Below are 20,998 nucleotides of genomic sequence, written 5' to 3' on the forward strand. Positions count from 1 at the left end.
ATTGTTTTCTTATTTTGTTGACTCAGATCTGCAATTAGCACTTTATTTTATATTACACACACACGCATGCACGTGCACACACACACACATGCACATGCACACACACACACACACACACAGAGTCAGTTCTGCAAAAACACCTGTTTTGAAAATGTGAATTTGTTCCAATATGATTGATATATTAGGGAACATTTTGAGCATGGCGTGAATTTCCCATTTATTTATGTGCTATTTCATTTGTGAGAAACACTAGGTGAATGCAAAAAGTGACACTGAGCTGACCTGAGCCGTGCGGGGATACAAAAAATGTGCAGACACACACACACACACACACACACACACACACACACACACACACACACCTACCTCAAACGTCTACCAGCTACCTTGGTTTACCACCTATGACAGCCTACAATATTGTGTTTTGTGGGGATACAAAATATATGCACACACATACACACCTACCTCAAACATCTACCAGCTACCTTGGTTTACTGCCTATGACAGCCTACAGTGTTGTGTTTTGCTCTTCTTTTGTATTTGTGAACTTTTCTCCATTAAAATCAAAACACTCATTCAACATCCCAAAGGTGTTTTAGTGTCCTGGGTCAAAATCACTAAGCCGTGTGTGCAAAGGGAATGCTTTAAGAAATGAGAGAACATGTGAAAACTTCTGAGCAACAGGCATAAAGGAATCCACATTGGGGACTATCAGAGATAATGCCATGAAAATAAAAGAAAGGTCTGTGACTTCAAGTCCTGTGAAGTCAATAAGAACATGGCCTAAAGGGATTAAAAGAAATGGACAGACTGTTAAGCATATGGATGTCAGACCAAAGACAGAACAAAAAAAAATCCAGAACAACTTTTCTCACAATCAAAGAGAAAGCACTGCCTACATATGAAAACCTTAAATGAAGTCATCTAATCCTGCAGAAGTGGGTCCTTTTAGGGTTAGTCGTGACTGGTTTGGTGGCTTCAAACATTGCAAAAATTTCGAAAGCCTTCAGCTATTGGGTTAAGCTGTGAGTGCAGATGAGAAAGCCCCCAAAAGCATTTCCTCAATTAACTGAAGTTAATTGAAGAAGGTATTCATTGGATTGAATTATCAATTTTGAAGAAATAGATATGTATTCCAAATGCATGCCTCAAAAGAGATAAATCTTTTATTTATTTGTTTATTTATTTAGATTATAATTGACATACAATATTTATTTCGGGTACACAACATAGTAATTTGATATTTTATACATTATGAAATGATCACCATGATAAGTCTGTTTACCATCTGTCACCATATACAGTTTTTACAATATTGAGTATATTTCCTATGCTGTACATTACAGCTCCATTATTTATTCATTTTATAGATGGAAGTTTGTACCTCTTAATCCCCTTCTCCAATTTTGCCCCGTCTCCCCACCACCCCCCGCCACTCCCCTCCAAGAACATATTTCTTAAAGGCAGAATCACATGCTTCAGGATTTAAATCTGCAAAAGATTGCAACTTTTGATAAACTTCCACTGCTTGGAATAAGTCACCAGCTTCAATCTTTCTCATGGCCACTTTCACAAATGGTTTATGTATTTTTAACCATTTAACATGTATAGAACCATGCTACCACTGTTACTAGGTTCCTGTAATTGTTGTGTGCCACTTGTGAATTTTTTGAGGGTTTTGTCCTTAATTCTGTTTTTTCCCATAAACCCTGCAGTTTTTATTGTGCAGTTTTGCAAAGCATGGTGAGTTTTAGGAATGCATATGCCACATTATAGAAATATGTGCGCGTGTGTATCCTCCCATGCTATTCCCTTCGCCTGGAAGGTCCTCCCCCCACTCTTGTATTATTTGAGCCTTACTCTTCCTTCAGGTTGATCTCTGTTTCTTTAGAAAAGATTACAGTGTTTGGCTCATTCTCCATAGAGCAGGCTCAGAAACAAAGATTTGGAGTGCAAGTAGTTCAATTGGGAGGTGATTCTAGGAAGAACTACTAGGAGAGGGTACAAGGCTCACCATGAAGGGAAGGAGCATTAATGAGCAGGTTACACGGATGGGCAGCTGAGGCTCAAGCCTGCTAGGCCCTCCTGGGAGATGGTGTGGGACGCATTTCAGAGTTGTCCCACCTGAGGACAATGAAACTGGAATGTTTACCCTTCTGCTCTTACCTGTCACGGTCTGAAGGCTGCTCTCAAGAGCATTAAGTCCCTGGCACTTCTTGTGTGCCCCACGTGTGGGCTGAGAGAAATCCCTTAGATGGACAGTCGCCGGTGTTTGCAGTAGCATGCTATTAGCATATAATGAAGCGGTGAATGCCCATGGGACAGGATGTGTTTGGGGGTTGGGAAGGAGGTGGGAAAGAACAGTAGCATTTGCTACTCCTCCACTGACTTCCCTGTCGAGGAAAAATACTCTTACTATATGCTTCCTTGAACTAATATTCGAGCAGTGTTTTCTCTGTAGCCCTTCTACAGTGGTCCATTTCATTTATGGAATTATTGGATGTGTATTTGGCTTGCACTGGCTCACAGAGCTACTTGTTCTGCAGACCCATAGATATCATGTTGGTAGCTTGAAATAGGCTGGTAGAAGTATACTATACTCCGTAAAGATTAATTTTAAAAGAAGTTTATACAACACAGAAATTGGCAAACACCACAAAATCTTTTCTTCCTTTCAACTTCCCCACTTTATCTCCCCACTTCCTTCTGGAGAGCTGGTTGTTAAACATGAACATGCATGGTCACTGTGTGTGTCTGTTTGGTGTCACGAATATATGAACACCATCCTTTTTCTCTAAGCCGCACAGTAGGCTGGGGCCCTCCTACGACTGCACCGATTCACAGGCTGGATGAGGCAAGTAAGCATGCCTGCTCAGTGAAGAATGTCTACCCAAACCGCAATATTAATCTTGGCAGAGTGGACATTGACCTCTACTTGACAGTAATTAGGACACAGGAACTGTTGAAACTTGAGGCCATGATTGTTGTCAGGGAAGAGGACGGTTTTTGTCATCCTAATTGCTCTGCTGAGAGGGCATTCATCCAGTCCATCTTTTTTTTTTTTTTTTTTTAACATCTTTATTGGAGTATAATTGCTTTACAATGATGTGTTAGTTTCTGCTTTATAACAAAGTGAATCAGTTATACATATACATATGCTCCCATATCTCTTCCCTCTTGCATCTCCCTCCCTCCCACCCTCCCTATCCCACCCCTCCAGGCGGTCGCACCGAGCTGATCTCCCTGTGCTATGCAGCTGCTTCCCACTAGCTATCTATTTTACGTTTGGTAGTGTATATATGTCCATGCCTCTCTCTCGCTTTGTCACAGCTCACCCTTCCCCCTCCCCATATCCTCAAGTCCATTCTCCAGTAGGTCTGTGTCTTTATTCCCGTCTTACCCCTAGGTTCTTCATGACATTTTTTTCCTTAAATTCCATATATATGTGTTAGCATACGGTATTTGTCTCTCTCTTTCTGACTTACTTCACTCTGTATGACAGACTCTAGGTCTATCCACCTCATTACAAATAGCTCAATTTTGTTTCTTTTTATGGCTGAGTAATATTCCATTGTATATATGTGCCACATCTTCTTTATCCATTCATCCAATGATGGGCACTTAGGTTGTTTCCATCTCCGGACTATTGTAAACAGAGCTGCAGTGAACATTTTGGTACATGACTCTTTTTGAATTTTGGTTTTCTCAGGGTATATGCCCAGTAGTGGGATGCTAAATATTATTTAACTTCAGAGAAGAAGGGGGAGGGTTATGAATTCTTGACACAGTACTTTAAGCTCTAAAGAACATGCTTACTCTTGTTTTTAAAGTGTGATTGCAGAGACTTTGCAAAACCAAACCAGTGTGTAGAGAGGTTGAACTTCATAATCAATAAAGTTCCTTATGATTCTAAATATCTGTGATATTCTGCCAATAAATTCCATTGTTTTTAAAAATTCTAATGTTAAGATACATCACTTGGGATGAAACATCAACAGCAATAACAAGAACCACCAAAACATGTGCTACATTTATGTCAGTGAATGAATGGAAAGAAATTATTTTGGAAAATAAAATAGCCTCTGGGGAAAAATGATATGAAGTATATGGATTCAAGCTGATTTGCCATAATTTGATATACTTGTATACTTCCAGAAACAAGTTTTATTGTGTCAAATTGACTTTCCAAGGGTCTGATACTCACAGTCATACTTTAGAGATAAATGCGACTTGCTGTAGCAGGCAAGTTTCTAACTCCCAGTGACCATCCAAAGAGCAATTATTTTTGACATGGAATATACTGTTCCCAGTGTTTCAGTCTTTGTAATATTGACAGAGATCTATAGTTATCAGTGTGACAGGAGAGTGCACAGATTTTTAAATTTCAAGGTCTATGAGAGTGTGTCTGTCTACATGTGTGTATCCAAGGGCAAGAGTGTATGTAAAGCTTAATTTTTTTCCCATGACTTTAAAGTAAAATCCTTGCTTTGACTCCATATATAACCCAGCAACTTTACATCAATCCCTGAAATCATTGAATAACATCTCTACCTGGGATGTTGCGGGCATGAAGATGTCAGCTATTTGGTTTTGGTCACAACCATGAAAGTTCACATCTGGGTATTAAAAATGTTATCTGATTCAAATAACCATTAGTGGTCCCCCTGTCTGCAGTTCAGTGAACCAAAAACTCCCAATTGCTGCATCTAATTATAAAGGTTCCACCAGTATGGAAAGCATCAGGTTGAACAAAATAAGGCATTCCCATTTCTACCTCTGAATCAAGACCATAACAGAAAATAATCTGTGCATGTTTACTTTTAATTTATTTTTAATCAGCTTAATTTTAATCAGAAAATTGTATCTATAAAAAGCTCATTGAATGATATCTTAAGAAATGATATGAACACTTAATATTGTATTGACATACTTTTTAGTGTGCCATTTCAGCATGGATTTATGCTAGACCAATGAGATATTTTTAAGGAGAAGATTAAATATTTAAAGTGCAAAAAAATAAGGAACTTTTCTAACCCCATGATGCAAAGAATTAACTTCAGGACTTACATTTTTGTAATGTTCTGACACTTTGCGATCTCATTTTCCTATGCAGATAATGCACAGCAGCTCCAAAAGCAAGGAATTTTGAAATTTTGATAATGTAACAGTTATTTTTTCAGTCATGATTTTAAATGACTTTTTAGCATTCTTTTTCAATTTATATAGCTTTTGTGGGTTTCATTTGTTTATCCATGAATCCATTGTCTGACAAACAGTGATTGGTCAGCTAGTATGAATAACCATATGCCAACTAAACATTCAAACTTCTCAGAGAATATATAAGAGATTTCCTACACAGGTCAACTTCTTTTTGCATTGAATTCATTATCAATATTATGCACAATAAATTTCATGATCTTGAACTGGATATCACATGATACACTAAAAAGTATGCATTGAGACATTATATTATAGCAGCAAAATCATGGACAGTGGGACTGGACATTTTGGGCTTAAATGTCAGCTCTGCTTCTTACTAGCTCCATAATCCATGCGTCAGTTTTCATGCTTATAAAATGGGGATGTTGATAACAGTTCCTATAATGAAGATTAAATGCAATTACTATGTGTATTTATATTATTTAGAATAGTTCCTAACATATAGTAATTATAGCATATTATTATTAATAGGTAACAAATGTACAGAGCTTACTATGTTCCACACACTGGTTTGCATTACTAAGTAGGAAGACATGCCCATCCATAAATAGCTGTTGCACAAAACATTATATAAGATAACAGATGAACATGTTTTATTGGCAGGAGTTAGAGGAAGGAGCAAAATTTGAGTTGAAATCCAAAATAGGACTCATAGTTCTCCAAGGAGAGAAGAATGATGTGTGTTGCAAGTAGAGGGAACACGTTCTACTTCAAGGAGGCATCCAAGTACATGACAGAACTGTGTGTTTTACAAAAATTAAAACACATTCACAATGTATGTTTTTTGTGTAGGTGGTATCTTTATATTTAATTTAAGATGATTGCTTCAGTGATAGGATAAAATGTTTTGTCATATTATAGATAGAACACTGGCTTGCAGATGTAAAGACCGGATTTTCTTTGCATCAGTTAACTGTGAGACTTGGGCAAATTTCCCAAAGGGCTAGATGACCTCTAATGCCCTCTGTGTCTCTAGTTTTGCTTTTACAAAAAAAAAACAAAAACAACTTTTGAGTTAAGTTTGCAGATCAGTGCAAACACTTGACAACTTCTATACAAAATGAGTTTTCAGATCTATAAATACAATCTAGTGTGGATGCTAGGGAGAAAGATAAAAAAGGGTTTTGATGCTTGTTTGTTAATTCACTAGGGTTTTTACATGACAGAGCAATGATAAAAAAGAAAATCTCTAGTTTGAATATTTATTGATAAATTGATAATTTATATTGGTTAAAGGGTAGTTTTTCCCCCGAAAGTATAACTTTATTTTATTGTTACTGAATTGGATTATTAAATTGATAAGATATTCCTTCTGCTGTGACCAGGGTTTCTCTTAGACACATGCCATAGAGGGAACTGTATGGACGGTAACGTCTTTGAGACAAGGCATTGCAGCAGCTCCAACCTGTCCTATACATTTAGCAAGCTCTGAGGAGTAATATCTTCTCTTCCCTAAATGTTTTAGCATAGGTCCCAGAATTGAGTCTCATTGGCTCTGAGTGGCTTGCCACATGTCAAGTGTATATCCTGAATTATCTGTGGCTAGGGGATGTGAGGCTCTGATTATGTTGGCTTTAAAAAAAAATTTTTTTTATTGGAGTATAATTGCTTTCCAATGTTGTGTTAGTTTCTGCCGTACAATGAAGTCAGTCAGCTATATGTGTACGTATATCCCCTCCCTCTTGGACCTCCCTCCCACCGTCCACCCCCACCCCACCCATCTAGGTCGTCACAGAGCACCGAGCTGAGCTTTCTGTGCTTTATAGCATGTTCCCACTGGCTATCTGTTTTATGCAAGGTAGTGTATATATGTCATTCCTAATCTCCCAATTCGTCCCACCTTCTCCCACCCCCCACCCTGTGACCACATGTCTGTTCTCTTCGTCTGCGTCTCTGTTCCTGTTTATTCAAGGTTACCTCTTAGGCTGAGGATGTATCAGCTTCACTGAGCCCTGTGCATTAATGTGAAAAAGGATGGTTTCCAAGTAAAATCTGGGTAGGTTTCCTGAAGACGTGGAAGAAGATGCTGTTCAGTAAAAGCTAGACATGTAGTTCCACAAAGGGACCACCTTCCTTCTGGGTGTCATAAAATAGCAATGGAATCCATATATAACTTGACATTTTCTTTTCATTCAGTTGTCTCACTTTAGAGCTCTCTTTCAGTAGGAAGCTGAAGAGTTATTATGCCCATTAGTATCTAAAATGATGTAATGGCACTCTATCTGTCAAATTGCTTAAAATTATTTGTATTAAGAGCACAGAATGTGTCCCTAGCCTTTGCTCAGATAACATTTGCCTTCTTATTTAAAGATAATATATCCTCTAAACAGAGGATAAGTGGAGAGTAAAATAAAATCCAGAGGCACATGCCTCTGCAGGGCAGAGGAATTAGAAACTGTAAAAATTAGGTTTAGAAATTCATCATTGTAGACAGCTATTTTAGATTAATTCAGCTAAAATATTTACTATTCAGATATATGGCTTTTAGTCATTGTTGTTGCTCAGATACTATGTTTAATAAAAAATAATTATCTCCAGGAACCAAATGCATCCTGCTAAAATATACATAGAGTTTGGGCTAGAACAGATGCTACTCTTATTGCAAAGGATGAAAAATATTCGTTTTACTTTGTATTCATATTTTGAATGTTTTATTTTAAAGTATTGCTGAGCAGATACATTTTGGCTCTGGAATCCAAAAGATCTTGGTATGTATCCTCCTTCTGCAACTTATGGGCTGTGTGACTTTGGGCAATTCATTTTAATCTCTTTAAGCCTGTGTCTTCTAATGAATAAAATGAGGGTGGAAAAAGTGCCTACCTAAATGAGTTATTGTAAGGATTAAATGAGATAGGCTATTTAAGGCATGGAGCTTACTACCATGTTCAACTATTGTTACTTTTATTTCTGTCTTAGCTATTATATAGGCATACTATTGTTTATGTAATCGTTCTGTTGTGGCTAAAAATGTCTATGTATGTGTATTCATAGACATTTCTAAACAACCCTGAAATTACCATTTTTGTACATAAATCTTTTTCTTGGTTATTTAGCTTATTTCCTTGCAATATAATCCTAAAAAGGTGCTCCTAGGTCAAGCATTTCTAGAGTTACAGCAATATTTTGGAATTCCATGCTGGTGCCCCTGACTGAAAGTAACTGGCTTTACTCCTGGACCACAGCTTCTTGTTGCATTGCAAATAGCCATAGGGACATGGCTTGTTTTTTGTGGAGTGACCCACACCTAGTGGTCTACTTTCTTGGTTGCTGGCCTTTAAAAAGGCTAACTAACAAGCTGTTAGACTGCTGCCCTTTGAAAGGGCAAATCCCAGACTGCATTCCCAGACCAGAATTGCTTATTTGTTCTAGCCTGATATTTTTGTTCTGCACATGCTAGAAGGTTTTCAGGTTGGTCTTGGTGTTTGTCCCTGAAAGCTATGAGGGTTGCAACTAACAGGAAAATAATAAAAACATGGCGTAAATGTGTCTAAGTTATAATATTGCTCTCTCCCAATTAGCTCATTGGTTTTGCCTCTAGATTTGTGCCGGTGTTTGTTTTCCTTAAGGAAATAATCTTAAAGAGAGTGAGAGAGATAGATATATAAATATATAAACAGATAATAGATAGAAGGGTTTGAATTATTTTTTTAATAAGCCAGTTTAAAATAATTAAGAGCAGTGTTTTTCATATACTGAATCAGAATAGGTCAGTATTAAAAAACTGAGCTACAGTGACCAACTGTTCCAGTTTGCCTGGGACTGAGGGATTTTCTGGGATGCGGGAATTTCAGTGCCCAAACTGGGGGCATCCCAGGAAAAGGCGCGGTTGATTACCTTTGGGGAGATTTTGAATCAGATTAAAACCATGTCATCGGTCACTTTCCTTTTAATAACAGCCCCTTTTTTGCTTAGTCTGTTTTACACTGGATTTCTGCCTCTTGGAAGGAGAATTATGATCAGTACATCTTGCTTCCTTGTATACCCTCTCAACAATGCCTGGGACACGTCTGCCCGTAGGTTGCAGGAGGGGCTGCTAATTCTCCTTATGAAGCATCTTCTTGAAACCCCTGCTTCAGTCCAGATTGACTCCTTTCCTTGGACATAGTGGGCTGTGCTTGCCTTACTCTCTGCCTTCCTAGGAGCCGCTTACCGAGCTAAAGTTGTTCTGAGCTTTCCTTCCACGTCACACACAAAAAAGACATGAGGTTTTGTAGGAAGAGTCTGGTTAGAGTGGTAGAGGTAGGGACGTGTCATCTTTTCATTGCTTATTTTTCTTGGTCCTTACCTTTACTTTCAACACCAGTCTCAGTTCAAGACAGCTGTGTTTCCCAGTTGCCTCTAAGACACATCACTGTTTTACTTCTTCCCCTTTCTCTTCCTCTTTCTTCTTCTCCTCACCTTTTTTTTTATCACTACCTTTCTTTTTTATCATTAGCAATAACCACTATTTACTAAGAAAGCATTGGATGAGGCACTTTATATATTATCTCAGGAATTTCACCACAAATTCCATGAGTTGGGTAGGATTGTCCTCATCTCACAAATGGGAGAGAAAAGGCTCAAGAGTTTAGATACTAAGTAGCGGGCAACAGCATTTCATAGTGAGAAACACAGAGCTTTGGAAGTCAGGCAAACCTAGATCCATGTCCTGACCACTCTTCCCTGCCAAAGGTCATGTCGCTGTTAAGGGTGAAATGTTGCTCTCTAAAGACGATTCTTCTCAGGAGCCCCTACAAATGTCACATGAAGCTGTGTTTCTTAAGCTTCAGTGTATATCATATCACATGGGGATCTTGTGAAAATGCAGGTTCTGATTTAGTCGGTTTTATGATGGCCTGAAATCTGCATTTCTAACAAGCCTCCTGGCGATGTGGATGCTGCAGTTGTGCAGTTAAGACTTAGACCAGCAAGGGTGAGAGCATAAACCCCTAAAGCCACAAAGCCCAGAAATCAGTGTTGGAGGTGCTCAGCGCAGTTAGAATGTTCCTCTTTGTGCACAGGGTCCGTACAATTCCCTTGACCAATAACAATGTTGTCATATCTAATCAAGTCTTTGAAACTTACAGCCAGAAAGGCCAAAGGCTTCCTTCTTCAGACAACTGCTAGGCTTTGCATTAGAATGTAGGAGGCCTCTGCTTGCCTCAGAAATTAGATTTCCCTTCAATGATACTAACTTTCCTGTAAAAGGAAGAAATTACCTTACACGCAGATAAGAGATGGAGGAAAGGGCAGTTGGTTTCTCCCTGAGTATCAGTACTTGGGATTCAGCTCTGGCCCATCGATGCCAAAGAGTATTACTGAACCTTTTCTGCTCCTGCCCTTCTCGTTGATTAGTGTATTAATTGATTAACAAATTCTCTGTCACACGGCACATTGCCTGGAACATTGTGAGCATTTAGTGATTGAAGGCTTGTTGAATTTATTATGTCCACATATCCTTTAAGGATCCATAAAACACCCTGCTACTTAAGATGTGTCATAAAACGAAAGGAATCTATTTCACATAAGTTTTGGAAACAGAATAGCATATCCCACTCCTGGAGACTCACAGTACATTGTGTGTAAAATTCTCTGAGAAACACTACAGTAATAAATCCATTGCACAGATTGCTTTTTTCAATAATCTGGCCAAATTTTAGGGACCTCAAGAGTCTAGAGTTTGGATTTTATGGAAGAGGTGTGTTATAGTCACATTGGCCTTTGCCCCACCAATGGACACGAAGCATCGGCACTGACTACACCCGTGTACATTTTCAGGTAGAACCTGAAATATCCAGTGGGTTTGACGATCTTCAGCCTCCTGCTTTTTGCTGCCTGTCTCTTGTCATGTACTCCGCTTTATAAACTCTCTGCCTTGGTGCTAAGGAAGCCAGCTCTTAGGCTGTCCGGGATTAAGGGTACAGCCTGTGACGTGAATTAAATATCTCAATTTGTATTGAGCCTGTCTCTGAGCATATGCCTGGTTTTCTGTCTGTGAATGTGTAGGACTCAAAATGCATCTGACCTTTATGGCTGGGAAAAATATCTGTTCTCTTGATGAGTGAATAGCAGTTTTCTTTTAAAATACCTTTAAATGAAATAATACACATATAGGTTTTAGTGCTCTGTTTTACTATTACTGTTAGTATTATTATTCCTAAGTAGAGGACAGCTCTTGTTTATTAAAACACATTATTATTTAAATCATATTGATTAATTGTAATTAATACTGATTAGCAGCCAGTAAGATGAGCTTCTCAGTATTAGCCATTCAGTCATCCCTTCAGCCTTCTGTTTACTGTAGTTAACATTTTTTTTCCTGTTTATATCAGTTTTTATGATCCATCTTTTAAAAATATTACAATACTTCAAAAGAAGTTGACATTCTCAGGGATGAATCCCATGAAATTCCTTCAGTATAAGTTAAGAAACTTCATGGTGAAGGGATCATATTGCAAAATAAGCACCTATATAAAGATGATCTTTTTGTTCAGTGGAAAGAGGATTGGACTGATAATAAGAGAAGTTGGGTCATATTTCTAGCTGTGTTCCTTTAAACATGTATGCCTTTGGACAAGTTGCCGTACTTCTCTGAGTTTTCCCTCTTTGACTGTAAAATGAGGGGATTCCAAGAGCTTCCTTTAAGAAGTGGTGGGAATAATGCTGGAGGGCCATCTCCATGATTCAAAGTTACCATCTTGGTGTGTAAATTTAATAAAGAATCTCAGTTTGCCTATTTGTAAAAAGACTGCATTGCAGTTGGCTAGATGATTGTATCATCTTTCCAGATGTGTCAGACCCAGAGCCCTTAGCCTTAAGATCAGAAACCTTTGTCCTCCTTTTCAGTTTGGAGGCACAAGCAGATCTAATTTGAGCTGAGTGCTTGGATCCTAGAAAACAATTTTATTATTAAGAAAAAGAGAGGTGACTAATAATTTTCAGGAGGTTGTTATTTAATCAAGTGTGAGATATTTATGTGGAAATATAATTCCTACCAAACTAGTACGTAAGCTCCAAGAAAATAGGGATTTTGTTTGCTTTAATTTCAGCTTTCAGCACCTAGAACAGCACCCTAAAATTGTTGTTGAAGGAATGAATGAATGATGTTATACTGGGAACATCTGAAAGAGTGGGAGAAACTAGTTTCTTGTGTAGCCTTGTCCTTATATGCTAGCAGCTTGTGGTCATTATAATTACAGTGACAAAGGCTGCTCAAAACAGTTAGTGCTAATGTCTGGAGGCGTGAAAACAACCAACATCATAGATTCCAAGAGGGGCTAAGTCTGCATGACGATTCTAAACTGGGGATTGTTTCCCCCTGCCTAACACTGTCAGTGTTGAGAGCACAAGAAATCACGGGGGATGACAATGTCTTTTTCACTTTGGTAAGGGTTGTTAAATCACCATGGTGACTACTAAAATTATGACACAGCCTCATGAGGCATGTGAGCACAGATTTCAGAATTGTCAGTCATGAGTGTTCATACACATACAGAGTCCGTAGTAAAACCAAGGGTTATTCTAAGTACTATTTCATTCATTAGACCTACTAGAAAGAGTAATTTCTTTTAAAAAGCAAACTACTGTGTTTAAATGAACTCTTAATTTTTTGATCAATAATCATTATGTTTCACAACAGTAACTCTTGAAGGTGCTTAAATGCTCTTCAGTGGTTTCCTACTGCTTTTAAAATGACATTCAAAGTTCCCAGAATTGTGTTTGAATTACTTTCCATGTTCTATAGGCTTTGTTTATTTATCCCATCTTATGCATTCTCTCCCTTGCTCACTCTGCTCAGGCCACATGACTTTCTGACAGTTTCCTGAGCGTAGAGCATCTTGTCTCTGAACTGTTCTTGCTAGTCCTTATTTTGGAACAATTTCCCTGTGTGGTTTTCCTGCCTGCCTTCTTCTCAGTCCTCAGGGTCCAATCTGAATGCCAACTCCCTGAAGAAGCCTTTCCCAACTATTGTATCCAAAGGAGGCCCACACCCTATAATCATCTAGAACCGCACCTTGTTGTTTCCTTTAGATCAAAGTTTATCCTAAATGTTTTGAATTATTTGCTCTCTTGTTACTTGCCTGTCATCTCTCCCTGCCCCCTCACTAAAATGTAACTTCCATTAGAGAAGGGACCAAAAATTGCTTATTTACATTTTACCATATGCCAGGCACTCTGCTAGGCCCTAGATATAGAGAGCTGAATTAAATATCTGTTGAATAAACAGAAAACCTAAATAGAGTAAGAGAAAGGAAGCCAAGTCCAGTAATTATTGATTTCTTTAGGCATAGGAACTAAACCATGCAGGATATGGTACATAAAGTTCTAAAGTCTTTGCTCTGGAGCCCTGATATTTCGCTTGAAATATTTCCTCAGCTCAAGTTTTTTAGAACTCCGTAAGACTTAGGCACTGTGAAGTTTGCGTTTTTAAATGTGAAATGTCAAATATAAAAGAGACTACTGGTCTTTCAGCAAGAGGCTCCACTGGACCAGTGAGAGCTGAATCTTCCTTCAAAGCCCAGATCACATGTTTCCTTGAAGTGTAGCCTGATCTGAGGTTGGGTTTGTAGCCCCTTTCTCTGTACCTTGTAGATTTTTTGACGTCTTTCTCTACTACCAGCACAAACACATTGGACAATGGCTATTTATCTGCCTCTCTTGTTCTCCTACCATATTGTGAGCTGAGCCTTCTTCACCATTGTATTTTTAAGGACTAACTCAGTGCCTGGAAGGGGAGGCACCACATGAATACCTGTTAGATGAATATAATGAAAAATGAATAAGTGAAAAATCTTTCCTTTATTTATCTACGGTTATTATCCTATTTCTTATATGCTGGACTCTGCCAGCCCCAACCAAACAGACATTTCTCAAGCAGGCCAAGTGCTTTCAGACCTTCTTGGTATTCTTCCTACATAATTGAATCTTACCGCCCTGTTTTTGTAGAAACTTTCTATTACAAGGAACTTGCTTGCGCATCATGACCTTTTCTGTGAAGACCTGCTCAACATCCAAAGGCTGAAATGCTCATCCCCACACGTCCTCCCCTAACGCTTTGTTCCTTTCTCTGTTCTGGCAGGAACTACTTGTAGAGAGTTGTTAGCTTATTCTTCTGCCTGCTCATGAGGAGACGAAAACTCCTGGACGAATTGCTGTTACATAGTCGTCTGTTTAATGTGGATTCCAGGGAACACTAACCTTTATTGGAACACCATACCCAAAGATACATCTTATTATTTAAAATTTTACTTTTAATCTTGCTCGGTGAATCACCATATCCTTTCAGGATTTGGGAAACAAAGAGTTAGCAAGAATGATTAGGTTGCAGAATTCTCAGGATCTCACAAATGTCTTTCCTCATCACCTCCTATTTAGATAAACCTTTCCCTAGGAGACACTTACCCTCCTTTTTTTACAAAGTGTTCAAGTGTTCAGCTCACTTGACCTGCTGTTTTAATTTATGTTTAATCACTAGGATTCCTCATTTTGGACAACTGTTTACAATTTGTAGGATAACATTCTTTTTATTAAGAGTATGATTTCCTGTGAATGAGACACAGACTGAAACTAAAGAAAGTACATTTTCTATCAGGTGCAAAAGATTTCAAAGAAGAGAAAGTTGTAATTAACCCTTAGGCATGGAGTCAACTATTATTGTGGTCAATTGTGTATGAAATAAAGCATTTCAAAGAAATCTGTAGTAGAAAGGAATTTTTAAAAGATTTATTTAATCATGTTGTTCTGGAAACTGTCCCTCTCCCTTATCTCCATCTGCTTATTTATTGTGGTTGCTAACATTAGTAGAATTTTTCTTTCATAGGAATTCATTTTGAGGAAAGTATATTATAATATGAAATAGGAATTAGGGAGGTGTTTTCAGTGTTATACTGGATAATCTGAGGAGAAAAATTTTCAGAGAAGAATGAAGCAAGTGCAGGAGAGAGGTAGAAATAACATAGAAAAAGATAGCACTTCCTGGTTTCCTCAAAGTCATTGTGTCCATCAGTAAAGCCCCTTTTTAGCCCAAGCAATTTAAATTTCAGCTTGTGTTATTGCAAATAAGAGTCCCAACTGAGAAAAAAATTTCAAAGTCACATTCCGGCATTTGAAGAAAATGAAGACTTTGTATGAATATATAAGGACATAATTTGACTAGAACATTATCTCACTTCTTTCCATTATGCATCCTTTCTGTGACTATGATAAGGAAGCTGGTCTTATATTTAAATAGAGACTTAGCTTTGGCCAAAAAATGTGTTAGTTCATTATCTGTAGACAAATAAGTAAGCTGCTACCAATGAATTCAAGTCCCCAACATGACATGACAATGCTTCAAGTCCCCGACATCTACCTCCAGGACTGTACCTTGAAATTAATAAATCTGTAGAATAAGATATAACTACAGTGTACCTCCACATGATGGGGAATAATTTTAGGAAGAAAGGATGAAATTGCATTATCAGATTTTGAATATTGATAGTCCACTCAAGTTGCTGATGGTTTTTGTAGGAAACATGGTGTGATAATAGTATATATAAGGTATTTGGTTTCATATGTTTCTCTAAAACTGCTCTGTGAAGTTTTCTGAACCTAACTAGGAACATATTCATAGTTTCACATTCTTCAGTCTCCTCTCTACTGTCTCTCATGTGTATCATGATTTTTACAGGATAAAGTATTTTGAGGATATTTGTGTACTGGGAAGATAGTTTCCTACTTTGTTATATTCTCCATTATTTCCAAACTCTTGGTTTTTGGATTATGTAATTGAACAGTAATTGTGTTCACTTAGTCGTATTTGTGTAACTGCACAGAAGCAATGTTGCTTAATAATAATATTTAACATTTATTGAGGGATTACTGTATTCCAGGTAGTCTTCCAAGAACTGCTGGTATATTATTTTGTTAAATTCTCACAGATCAGGAAGAGGTAGGTACTTCTACTGTCACCTCCACTTTACAAATTAGAAAAATGAGGCAAAGTGAGTTAATCAACTTGCCTGAGGTCACGTAGCTAGTCATTGTCAGCCAGGGCATAAACTAAGAGTCTGTGGGACCCTACACTCTACACCTGTTTTGGTAAAAAGGTCAGTGGATTAGAAGACTAGCTAGCCTCCTGTCTGATGGGTGTAGAAAGAACTATCTCATTGGGGTATGGAGATTTAATAGGCAACACTGCTTACCTAGCTACATGAGAAGTGCGTAGGAATTGATCAGTATAGTTTTATTGGTTCTGTCATTTATATCAAAGGTTCTCAGTTTGAAGTTGCTGATACATTTGACTCAGATGTTATATGTATGTATATCTATGCAATATTTATGAATACATGGTCTGAGTTTGTATAGTATTATCTAAGGGATCCCCAGTACCAAAAGAAATATAGACTAGATAAACATCTAATTTATCTTCTAAACCAGGAGATCTTTGAGAACGAAAGGAGGTATTATTATTAATTATACTGAGACAGCAGGTCCAAGTCAGAAAGTATGGTCACTCTATAAATGATGAATAAAAATACACAAATCTGGATTTTAGTTTGCTGTTATATATAAACAGAGAGGTAAAATTAAATTATTCCCAAGGGCACTTCTAGTTCTAAGGTTATATGGCTTTTTTTCAGTTAACCTTAAATCCAACTGGTTTAACATGTCAATCAAATCACTGAAGACTGCTTCTTCTCACCTGTCATTTGAGAAGATAAACCACATTTACCATTGCATTTAGCTAAAATATGATTAGGAAAGGAAATTTGCAGTGACAATAAAGAAAAAGATCAAAATGCAAATCCAAATATAAATAGAATTTTGATAATTCTGTTATGTATCATTTAGGATGCCACATTCATCCATTTGCATGAAGAGTTATGGGATGACTCTGTTTTCTTTAAAGTCCAGAACAGCAGAATCCTCAAACAGACTAGAGAGTAGAAATGTTCAGATGTTCAGTAAGATTCAGATTGTCAAGGCCACTTTTTGAACTCTGAGTGTGGTGTGATTTGTCAATTCTACACCTGCTATAAAACAATATTACCGTAGCATCAATACACCAGTGGTCTTGCAGTGGTCAGATATCTTTAATGACGAAACAGACTAAGGATCCCAACATTTGTGGTGGATTATAAGATAGTATCATTACCATGTTGGTGATTGATGAGATTCTCTTGGTATCCAGCTTTACTGGGGTCTGTGTCCTCTTTAAATATACCTTGGAACTCTTCCAGGCCTTAGGTAAGGATGGTAAGGATGAACACACAGACCAGTGACTGGAACCAAACAGTTATTCAAAACATATTTGTTAGATTGAAGGAAGAAAAATTATGAAATTCCAAAGAAATAAAAAAAGAGGAAGAGTACAACTACTTTCTTTGCTTGAGGTTTTATGCTAATATTTGTCTTTAAGTATAATAAAATATTATAGGCTGAGGTTTGATTCAGTAAGCCATGCTTTCTTTTTAAATTGTGGTAAAATGCCCCCAGACTAAAAAGTCACTCTCAATCCTCCCTTCTTCAAGCTCCTGGCAATTGCAAATCTACTCTCCTTCTTTAAACATTTGCCTGTTGGTATTTCTTATAAATAGAATAATGTAATATACGTCCTTTTCTGTCTGGCTTCTTTCACTTAGCATAATGTTTTCAAGGTTAATCTATGTTGTAGCGTGTGTCAGCAGTTAATTCCTTTTTATGGCTGAATAATATTCCATATTATGGGTGTGCCACATTTTGTTTATTCATTCATCCTTTGATGGATATTTGGGTCGTTTCCACACTTTGGCTGTTGTAAATAGTGCTGCTCTTAACATTTTTACATAAGTTTTTGTTTGAACTTCTGTTTTCAAACTATTGGGTATATATCTAGTAGTAGAATTGCTGGGTCATACGGTAATTCTGTTTAACTTGTTGAGAAACTGATAGTTGTTGGCTGTTTAATTAAAATTTGAATTATGTGTAATATTACAACTCCCCATTCATATTCCTTCTCTCATAATTTAGAGTTGCTGCAGAAACCAGCTGCCCAGCCAGGTATTGTATTTCCCAGCTCACTGGCGTTTAGGTGAGGACACACGACTAACTCTTGCCAGTAGAATCTGAGTAGGAGAGATGTGTGTAGGGCCAAGATTGTGAGAAAGTAGGTGTGCCTTCTTTAGTCTCCTTCTCCCTTTTTCTAGCTTGATGTAGATGCGTATAGCAAGCTTGAAAGTCACGTGTGGACAGTATTGGAAGGGCCAGATGAGAGGGGGCTTGGTCCCAGAATCATCATTGATAATGATAAAGGTCTATATTGATGATAAAGGTATGTTTACATAACTGATCACAGACCTTAACATTCTTCATCTATTTACATGTATTTAACAAAAATATGTTAGTGTGATAAACATACATATTGTGTCCCTTATTGGTTTAGAGGTAGGACATGATATTCTTTATTTAATAAATCTTTTAAACTTTGTTCCCAATGGCCATGTTTACCAACTCTTATCCTAATGGTTTAACTTTTTCTCAATTATTAAACTTCCAGTTGGACTTTATTAAGGCATTACGTGCTCTGCTTAATGAGACAACATGCGGTTTCCTTTTTCCTCCCTTTTTAAAATGCATCCTTAAAAACACTTTATTTTTCCTTAGAAACCATTTGTCCTTTATTTTTCCAACAGAAATATTTGGGGTTTAATTAAAACAACCAAAAATGCTATTATAATATCATTAGTAAAAACACCTGCTGCTATTATTACAGAGCACTGTTCTCTCTAGAGCCCAAAGGAACTTTCAGTTTGTGGAAATGTGTATATCATGTGCTTTATGGAATTGTGGTGCTGGATTTTTGCTGAGGTTTGGAAATTTTCATCCACTCATCTTAGAAATTCCTATGGTGGACAGTTGAGAAGTGCCACACCCAAGTGAGCCAAGTACCTTTATACATTCTGTATAAACATGAGATCTAGATTCAGGCTCTATTAGAATTTCACCTTCAATTTTAAATCAGAAGCAAGAGAAGCTGGGTAAAGTATGGGGATCAACTTTACTCACCACTGCATTCCTGCCACATCAAAATGATTCCAGATCTCTGCTGTCTGCAGCACATTTGTGATTTACCACTGGAAGGAGCTAGAGTAAAGACATTGAAAGAACACACTGTAACTACGTAGCAGTGTGGTTAAAACGGCATGGAGGAAAATGATAAGGGGAAAAAAATAAAAGAAAAAGATAGAATGGCCTTACCTTCTGAAAGGCAGAGGCTCAGGTTTGAAATTCTATGGCACTGAGATACGTAAGATCATTTAAAAAATTTGAAGTGTGGGACTTGTGTTAAAGTAGTAAGACAATAGCTTGAAAGCCTGTCATTTCCTTTTATTTTGCTTACGTCAAAGATTTGAAAAGGAAGCCATAAAGAGATAGAGAAGGAATTGGAGACCGTTACCCTCTCAGAGAACCCTTAAATCTTTACAAAGAAGAGAGCTCAGAAAAAAGATCTGCTACAAATATTTAACTCTTTATTGCCCAAACTTCACAGTCTTCCCATCTCAGAGATGAAATTTATTTGGTTTAACTGAAAAACTTTTTCTGAGCCAAAACATTTGAGATTACTTATAATTCAGTTAAGTGTGAGAGTACTGGTAAAAGTTAAAACTGAAGTCTAAGACTGATTATAAAAATATTATCATCCACTCTTTTATTTTCCTAGGAGAGAAAAAAAAAACTAATGAGAGATACTCAGTAATAAATCCTAGAGACTCTGTCTATAGTCAAAAATTCTTCCCAGCTTCTAAGTTAATACAACTATTTTTGTTCTGTTCTCATTGATAAGAAGTAAAATAAGTAAAGTGCCAAAGAATTACTTTTGACAGCCCATGCTTATTATCTCTGGGCAAAGGTTTTGTTTAAAGCATCAGAGAAGTAGAAAATGGATAATTTCTTAGTCACATTGACAAGTATATAGCTCAAATTATCAATAGTATCCAAAACATTCAGATAAGTATTCTTTGTTTCTGGTTACTGGCATGACAGAAAATTGACCAGGAAAATTCTAGACTAGCTATTACTATGAGGCCTGAGGTGTCTCCATGATGAAGTAGACAGAGAGTAGTAGTCAAGGATGTTCTGTCTTTCAGACACCATTCTATCTAGGCATATCGTTCATTTCAATAATAATTTTAAAAATCAAGTCATTTCCTATATATCCAAGTCATATAGCCATTTCTTCTGGTAAATGGTTAACTTTTTGGTGGAACCTACATTTCCAAAAATTAATCTTGATCTACAAGTGTGATGTTTAATCTTATGCATCAATTTGACTGGACTATGGGATGCCCAAATAGTTGTTAAATCATTATTTCTGGGTGTGTCTGTGTGGATGTTTCCAGAAGAGATTACCACTAGATTCATGAACTGAGTAAAACAGATGGCCCTTGCCAATGTGGGTGGGCACCATCCAATTTGTTGAGGGTCTTAGTAAAACAAAAAAGCAGAGGAAGGGCAAATTCATTCTCTCTGCTTGAGCTAAAACATTCATTTTCTGCTGCCCTTAGACATTTATGCTCCTGGCTCTCAGGCTTTTGGACTCATACCTGATGGTGTATCAGCCCCCCATTCTCAGGCCTTTCGACTCAGATTGAATTGTACCACTGGATTTCCTGGTTCTGTAGCTTGCAGATGGCAGATCATGAACTTCTCCGCCTCCATAGCCATCTCAGTCAATTCCTGTTAATAAATCTCCTTTTATATATATCTATATATATATCCTATTAGTTCTGTTTCTTTGGAGAACCCTGACTAGTACAACAAGGGAGGGAAGGAGAGAAAG

The sequence above is a fragment of the Lagenorhynchus albirostris genome, chromosome 19 (assembly GCF_949774975.1).
Source record: "Lagenorhynchus albirostris chromosome 19, mLagAlb1.1, whole genome shotgun sequence".
Lineage (NCBI taxonomy): Eukaryota > Metazoa > Chordata > Mammalia > Artiodactyla > Delphinidae > Lagenorhynchus > Lagenorhynchus albirostris.